Here is an 8,402-nt window from a genome sequence, read left to right on the forward strand (position 1 = left end):
AATGACGAGTAAATTGTGAATGTTGGAGGAGCTGCAAGGCAAAACAAAAAAACAAAACAACATTGCATTAACAGCGCAGGGCACACATCCGGTGAATCGCCCACAAATAGATCAACGTAGCATCCCTGTTAAAGGAAGGCATCGGGTATGCGAACCTAATGTTATTTATTTATCGCTATTTCCCCCCTGGAAGTGGACAGCTTTCCAACGCATCAACTGCACTTCTATAGGTACGTAATTGAAGCAAAGTAGACGTCTTTCATTCTAACAGCCTAAGATATTAATGTTCACGATCCCTGCATACATATTATAACCAAGCAGAATCATCTTCTTGACTGCTTGACTTGTATACTGTAAGCTGCAGCGGTTGCTGCCAAATTCTAAAAGAAAGAAAAACACTCTGACTCATACTCAATACATGTGTTCAGCAATGGACCCTCACAATGAATAAACAAGGATGCTGGGAGATGGACTTCCCCACACACACGCGGAAAATGTGCTGACATTAATCTGATTTTGGGTACCCCTCATAAAGGGAGGGGGGGGGGGGGGGGTAGGACATGGTCTGAAGTGCATCTGTGTCGAGGTATCCTTGGACTTCAAACTGCTTGCATCTGTGAAGATTTCTTTCTTTATTTGGTGTTTAACGTCGTTTTCAACCACGAAGGTTATATCGCGACGGGGAAAAGGGGGAGATGGGATAGAGCCACTTGTTAATTGTTTCTTGTTCACAAAAGCACTAATCAAAAAATTGCTCCAGGGGCTTGCAACGTAGTACAATATATGACCTTACTGGGAGAATGCAAGTTTCCAGTACAAAGGACTTAACATTTCTTACATACTGCTTGACTAAAATCTTTACAAACATTGACTATATTCTATACAAGAAACACTTAACAAGGGTAAAAGGAGAAACAGAATCCGTTAGTCGCCTCTTACGACATGCTGGGGAGCATCGGGTAAATTCTTCCTCCTAACCCGCGGGGGGTCACAAAAGCACTGAGGCCAAAAAAAAAAATAGGTGTGGTTACGGTAACATAGCCAAAAAAAATAGGGTAGGTAGGTAGGCAATCACTTTTTTTTTTTTTTACTTTTTTTTCTATTGTGGACAAATTAAACCTACTTGACAGGGAAATAAGTGTGCGACTCGGGCGCTTTCGCTTTCATTGCGTTTTTTGCACTGTTTTTTTTAATTTTATTTTATTTTTTTTTATTAATAAATGTAATAAAAAGTTATAGGATCGGCCCCTAAAAATAGGGTAGGTCGGGTTACCGTAACCACACCTATTTTTTTTTTAGGCCTGATCAAAAATTTGCTCCAGGGGCTTGCAACGTAGTACAATATATTACCTTACTGGGAGAATGTAAGTTTCCAGTACAAAGGACTTAACATTTCTTACATACTGCTTGACTAAAATCTTTACAAAAATTGACTATATTCTATACAAGAAACACTTAACAAGGGTAAAAGGAGAAACAGAATCCGTTAGTCGCCTCTTACGACATGCTGGGGAGCATCGGGTAAATTCTTCCCCCTAATCCGCGGGGGGAATCTGTGAAGATATTGAATGTTAAACTGACATATACCACTGTTCTCCCCGCATCCTTGGCGGACACTGCAGCGTTGCTAAATCTGGTGGGATGCCTGCCTTCGGGATGGAATAAGACAAATCAAATACAAGCATAAACTCCTTCCCCCTACTGGAGTTGAGAACCTTGCTGGTCGGGTAAATAATGCGTGCCACCCTGGCAGCCACGGGAAGGAACTGGCAACCAGCTTAGCCTCTTCTCCCGATGTTCCAAACATTATAACAAATCTCGCGGATATTTCGCGAGGGCTGCTCGGATACCGAAAAGGTCTATTTATACTATCAAAGCCATAATCTATACATCAATCTTTATCTGTTCAGGTATGGACCTTTCAGTATAAATTGAAGTTAATATATAAATATTCGAACTTGAGCGAATCGTTAAAAGGCAAAAGCAACAACTCTATTCTATGCACAGCGAATTATCGAGTTACACACCCTTCACAGCTTCACGTTAGCCATCAGTTTCTGGTCACATACACCGTCAGGCCTTCACACACAATACAAACACCCTTTCCTTTAAACACCCATTCTTAAAATCATAGCCGTTGGAACGTTTTAAAAATAGGAGCCCAGAAGCAGATAACGCAACGGTCGTGTCTCCTCAAACGAACGAATCTTCTGCATAGCGCTTGCCTCTTTAAATCCTACCGCCGCCGATTAGCTCGTGTGACCCGCAGTTGTTTGTTGCATTTTAGATTCAGAGGCACACAACTACGTGATATTGCTGATATAGCGAGTCGTATCGAACTCTCCAACTGAAATTGTACAATTAAGGAAAGTGTGTGATGCGGGTGTACAACGGAACAAACCACGATATCTGGTGTGTGGTATACGCAAGATAAACAGCCATTTAATCGAACTGGGTCATTTAAAGATGTTCAATGCTATTGCAAGTGTGTCCCCGAAGTCTAGAACTGTTTTTTTTTAAATTTATATTTGTATTTTTTTTGGTATTTTTTTTAATAAACCTGTTGAGGCAGACTGGGCCTTTAAAGCTACCCGCAATAACCGGTTTTTCTTCTGTCACTTGATTGCCTCTGTTTGTGACGTCGAGTGCCTGCCATGTACGTCACAGAACGTACTGTCAACGTTTTAATATCAAAGGGTGAGATCTGGCGGGAAATGAAATTGTCAAAATTGCGCCCCAAATTGCACCCTAAATTACCTCACAACGCCTGAAAAATTATTCACTGAAAATACCTTCACTGTGCAAAGTTACGGCGTTGCAGAAGAACGAGGTTTAATCACCTTATCCCTTTGTAACTATTCTAATGATCTGCTCCGAGTTACGAATCACCTCGCGCTGCAGTATGTAGATCTACAATTTGTCCAACTTCTTCACCTCTTTTGGTCATTTCTTACGAGTTATAAGACATACGCGGTGGCTAAGAATGCCGTAACGGACCTATCTGATGGTAGATTTACATTCAATCCTGGCTTCCTTTCATCTTTTGAGGGGAGAGATGGCAAATTACCTTTGTCAGACTGGAAAAAGTTGCACTATATTTTTCTTTCGGATCAATCATCACACTGTTCTTGATGTATGTCCTTAATGTATACTATGTCGATAATGGCACGCGGGGGCCAGGCAGAAAATTGCCCTTGTTACATTGAAAAGAGGGAATCATTTCAGAGCAAGGCGTAATGCTAATGACAATACAGAAGCCAGTAAGCACTGCAAATCAAAATGATAACGGTACGTGAAACACGATTGATAGAGTAAAATAATTGAATTTCGCATGTAAGCAGCATACTTATGTAACCCTCCCTCCCTCTCTCTGTGTCTCTGTGTCTGTGTCTGTGTGTCTGTGTGTCTGTCTGTCTCTGTCTCTGTCTCTGTCTCTGTCTGTCTGTCTCTCTCTCTCTCTCTCTCTCTCTCTCTCTCTCTTTTTTTTTTTTTTTTCTCTACGTGAATGTCCGTGTAAATATGTGGTTAGATTAGTCCCCTCTCTGGGCGAGGGCAGGATGAAAAAAAGCTCGTTGTATTGCTTATGCCACAACCCTCGAATTGTTTTCAAAAATTGGATTTGATTTGATTTGATTTAATCTCTCTCTCTCTCTCTCTCTCTCTCTCTCTCTCTCTCTCTCTCTCTCTCTCTCTCTCTCTCTCTCTCTCTCTCTCTCTCTCTCTCTCTCTCTCTCTCTCTCTCTCTCTCTCTCTCTCTCTCTCTCTCTCTAGTTCGCAACGTTGCTAATGACACGAAAAATTCATATTTTCGCAACGTCGTATTCACGTTGTGTGTTTGCTGGGCTCTCTCTCTCTCTCTCTCTCTCTCTCTCTCTCTCTCTCTCTCTCTCTCTCTCTCTCTCTCTCTCTCTCTCTCTCTCTCTATCTCTCTCTCATATGTTTTTGATCATTTTAATTGTCTTCTCTGTTGTCCTTATTTCCTTTTGTTAATATCCTTATTTCAATGTCATAAAGAGCAGTGTGTTAACATGTCGCCCCACCACTTAAAGTTCGATATTGATTGTAAATTGTACAGAGATTGTTTTTTGAGAACATTTATTAAATGAAGGTTGGTTATTATTATTATTATTGTATTTTTCATATTGGAAAAGTATTAGAGTCCCACACCACTGATTATACACTTGTGTTTTTTTCTCCAATAACTGGAGGTAGAGCATGATAAAAGTAGGTATATAATGATTTTTGTCTTCTAGATTTAGTCAGCTCGTCTTATATGTCAACCTTTATTTTCCTGTGTTGTATGTGGACTGTGTTGCATTTGTCCGGTTTGTGTTTACTACACAAAGAGGTTGGACATTGTTATCATTAATGATACAAGTCACCAAAAGTGATTGTAAAATGTTCGTATGTATTGTGAAAAAGAACAGTTTATGGCCCGTTGTTGATTCCAAATATCTTTATCATGCATTGTACCCATTGGTTTTCAAATATGGAATAAAACACTGTTTAAACTAATTGGAATTTACGCGGAACCAGTGTCATAACACGTTTTGAAATAAACAAATGGTCTTTAACACACTAAAAAAGGAGTTTTCACTATTCTTATGTGTCAAGAAAAGGGCATAGTTCCGCTTTGAACAATAAGCGACGGTAGGGCAGCATTATCCCAGTGTCCGTGCTTTGTATCTAAACAGAAGTCCATTCCCAATTTTGATGTTGTGGGATTTCAGTTTTGAGAGGCATACACTCAACTTTGTTGGGTAATTACACAACACATCCAGAAACTGACACAGAAAGATACAGACAGACGCAGAAATGTAGACACAGACAAAGGCATACAGGCAGAAAAAACATACTTAAACACCCACACACACACACACATACACGCACATACACGCACATACACACACGCACACGACCAAGCACAAACATGCATGCATGCAGATAGACAGACAAGCACATATAGAAACAAATAGAAATACACACACACACACGCACACACACACACACACACACACATACGCACAAACACACACATACGCACACACACACACACACACACACACACATACGCACAAACATACACACACACACACACACATACACACACACACACCCACACACACACACACACACACACACGCACACACACACACACACACATACGCACAAACACACCGACACACACACATACGCACACACACACACACACACACGCACACACACACACACACACATACACACAAACACACACACACGCACACACACACAAACACACACAAACACAACAAGAAATATATAAGTAAGAAGTCTGTGGTGCAGTTTTCAATTCAGAAAGTTTAATAACAACACAACAACAAACTTTCAAAAATGTCTAAAACCCGACACAAACAAGAACATTCAAGGTGCTGGTAAATTAGTTCATGTCAATGACAATAACAGTCTTCAACGGTTTCAGCAAAACGCTATATAACTACGGACGTATTGGTTAGTTAATGTAATTTCTCTAACGCAAATCAGAGTAATTTATAAAGAAGCAAATATGACAAGGTTATAGCGAGGCAACGTTCGAATAATCAATTAAGGTAGTTTTACAAATACCATTTTGTATTATGTATAAAGATGCACAATGTTAAAACGTTTGATAGAGCAAAGTTTGATTTAAAATTGTTCAGCCCAGTTAGACACGGTATAATAATAATAATAATAATAATAATAATAATAATAATAATAATAATAATAATAATAATAATAATAATAATAATAAAAATAAATGAGCATTTATATAGCGCAACATCATAACTTTACAATTATGCTCTTTGCGCTTGACACATTTAAAATTAAAACACAGTTATACAAGCATTTACATCTACATTTATAGTCAGCAACGCTTAATTAAAAGCATACACCATCAAACATACATTACAAAAGATTCTTCCACTAACTAAGTAATAAAAACATGAATAAAATATATACAACCGAACAGATTATCAATTCAGGTGAACGATGTTCTATGAATTAATTAAGGTAAATTTCGCCAAATGTCATTCTGTGCCACTATAATACATGAAGATGTAAATATAAGAATCTTAGGTTAAATTTACGTTCGGTTTTAATATTCTACATCAAACTTTGCCAGAGCAGACAGTTCAATACAAACATTCTTCTCCGAATGTTTATTTTGAGTACATTTCGAGACCATATTAACAAAATATCCACCAGTATCGTCAACCCCTGAATGTGTTTATATTGAAACCCTTGGAATGATCCCTTTTTACAATATGTAACAACAACAACAACAGCAGATCTGTTATTACTCGGACAGAAATAGGTTATTCGGCACACATATACACCCATACATGTGCAGGGGCGTTCGCGCAGACAGACACATGCATTTAAGAAATCAGGCAAACAGTGGCGCCGACCCACACGCGCACACACAGACAGACAGACACGGACAGACACACAGACGCAGACTCATACGCACGCACGCACGCACGCACACACACACACACACACACACACACACACACACACACACACACACACACACACACACACGCATTTACGCACGCAATACGCATTCAAAAGGACACTCAACGTTTGATTAGTACACAGTATATATTATATCCTGAACTGTACATAGGGCAAAAAGTAGTATTACCTGAATGCTACATGAATAAAAACAGAGCACACATGCAAAACTGCACAATGTATCAGCCACCTCAATGGAATGGAGGAGCTAATTAATAACCACAAGATATAACTTTCACATTTTTTTCTGGGACTGAAAAAACCACTAATCTGATAAGGGGGAAAACGTGGTTCGGGAACTGTATATACAAGATTAAATATTTCCAGAATAGTCTTTTCATGCACCGGGAGCAGGAGACAAAACAAGATTACTTTTGTGTTTTAATGAAGAAACAAATGAAGGAAATAAAGAGATAAGTTTGCATGTCGTTGGAACACAAAATGGACATTCTCTTATTTCTTTGCTAAGATTTCAAACAATTTGAACACAATAAGAAACACCAAATCAATACAACTTGATTTCATTACGATCATGTTTAAAATGAACCAACACAAATAAGCCCTTGCCAAACCACAGCGAGTATTGTTTTATAGTAAGTTCAAATATATTTTAACCTGAAAAGCAAACATGACTTGCTGAAGACGCAAGCCGGAACGTAATCGAAAAGAACGCAAATAAAATATATTTGAAATCAAAGAAAATGTACAAGCATATTGAACAGAGGACATATCGATCAATTAATGAATCAATGTAATAAGCAATTAATTAATTCTTTATCATCAGTCAGTCAATGCCAGCAAGGTGCTCATTTCTGAGAAGTAACATCGAAATCAGGAGATCAATGAAGTGAAAGAAACCGCTGTTGAATTTCTTCTCGGTGATTTAAACAACAAAAGTATAATTACCAAGTTAAGAGTCCGGATTTTCTTCTATCTTTTCCCCTTTTTTGAATTGTTAGCTTGCGAGGTCGAGAAGTTGTCCACGAAAATTGCAATGGAATCAGACGCAGGAACTGTACATTTGTAGTTTCTGAACTAATTCGTAGCTAGCTGCCCCGGTCTTTAAAACGTGGTCCCAAAATAACATTCTTGACTCGATTTGTAAACAGCATATTGTTAAAGCCATATGTACTCGATGACTATACACGCTAATTGCTTTACCAACAGCTGGAGACATGCTAAATTAAGTTCCCTGCAAAATATTGTGGTCTAGGACCCCTTCAATGTTGAGATATGTTAATTTTCATTTTGATCTGGATCGTCCTATTTATAGATTTGCCAACAGAGGTAGCGTTGACGCAAGGGAAATAACTCCGCGTCTTTGTTTACATCCAAAGTTTTTGAGACTCTAAAACAAGCTGTAATGCATGTATATGGTCCGCGCATGGCGACATATCGTCATTACATGGTCTTATGGTGCGTTTGACATCGATTATGGGCAAACTACACTTTGTAAACACGGGAGCGCGTACATATGCCTTTAAGTTCAGTCCGGAGTATCTCGTGAAGTTATTTAAAAACGGTTTACTGTGTGCAGCAGGGGGAACATTTTGATGCTTTAAACCTGACTTCAAATAGTTATTTTGGGGAATTATTTGTGAAATCAAAATGTATGGAAACGCTAAACTAACTAGCGAAAAATCCGTTCAGGTTTTTAAAAAATAGACACGGCCTTCAAACCCTCTGGAAGTTTAAACGTAGAAAAACGCTTCCACAAATACCAAACAACATTAATGACAACCACTTTTCAACAAATGCTCGATTTGCATCGTTATGCTCACTACTGCCCCCTAACAACATTATACAAGGCTCTCATTGGCCTTATGTAGCATTTTGATATGATCGTACGCGCTCCACGATAACTTTGC

This window comes from Littorina saxatilis, linkage group LG10, assembly GCF_037325665.1.
Source record: "Littorina saxatilis isolate snail1 linkage group LG10, US_GU_Lsax_2.0, whole genome shotgun sequence".
Lineage (NCBI taxonomy): Eukaryota > Metazoa > Mollusca > Gastropoda > Littorinimorpha > Littorinidae > Littorina > Littorina saxatilis.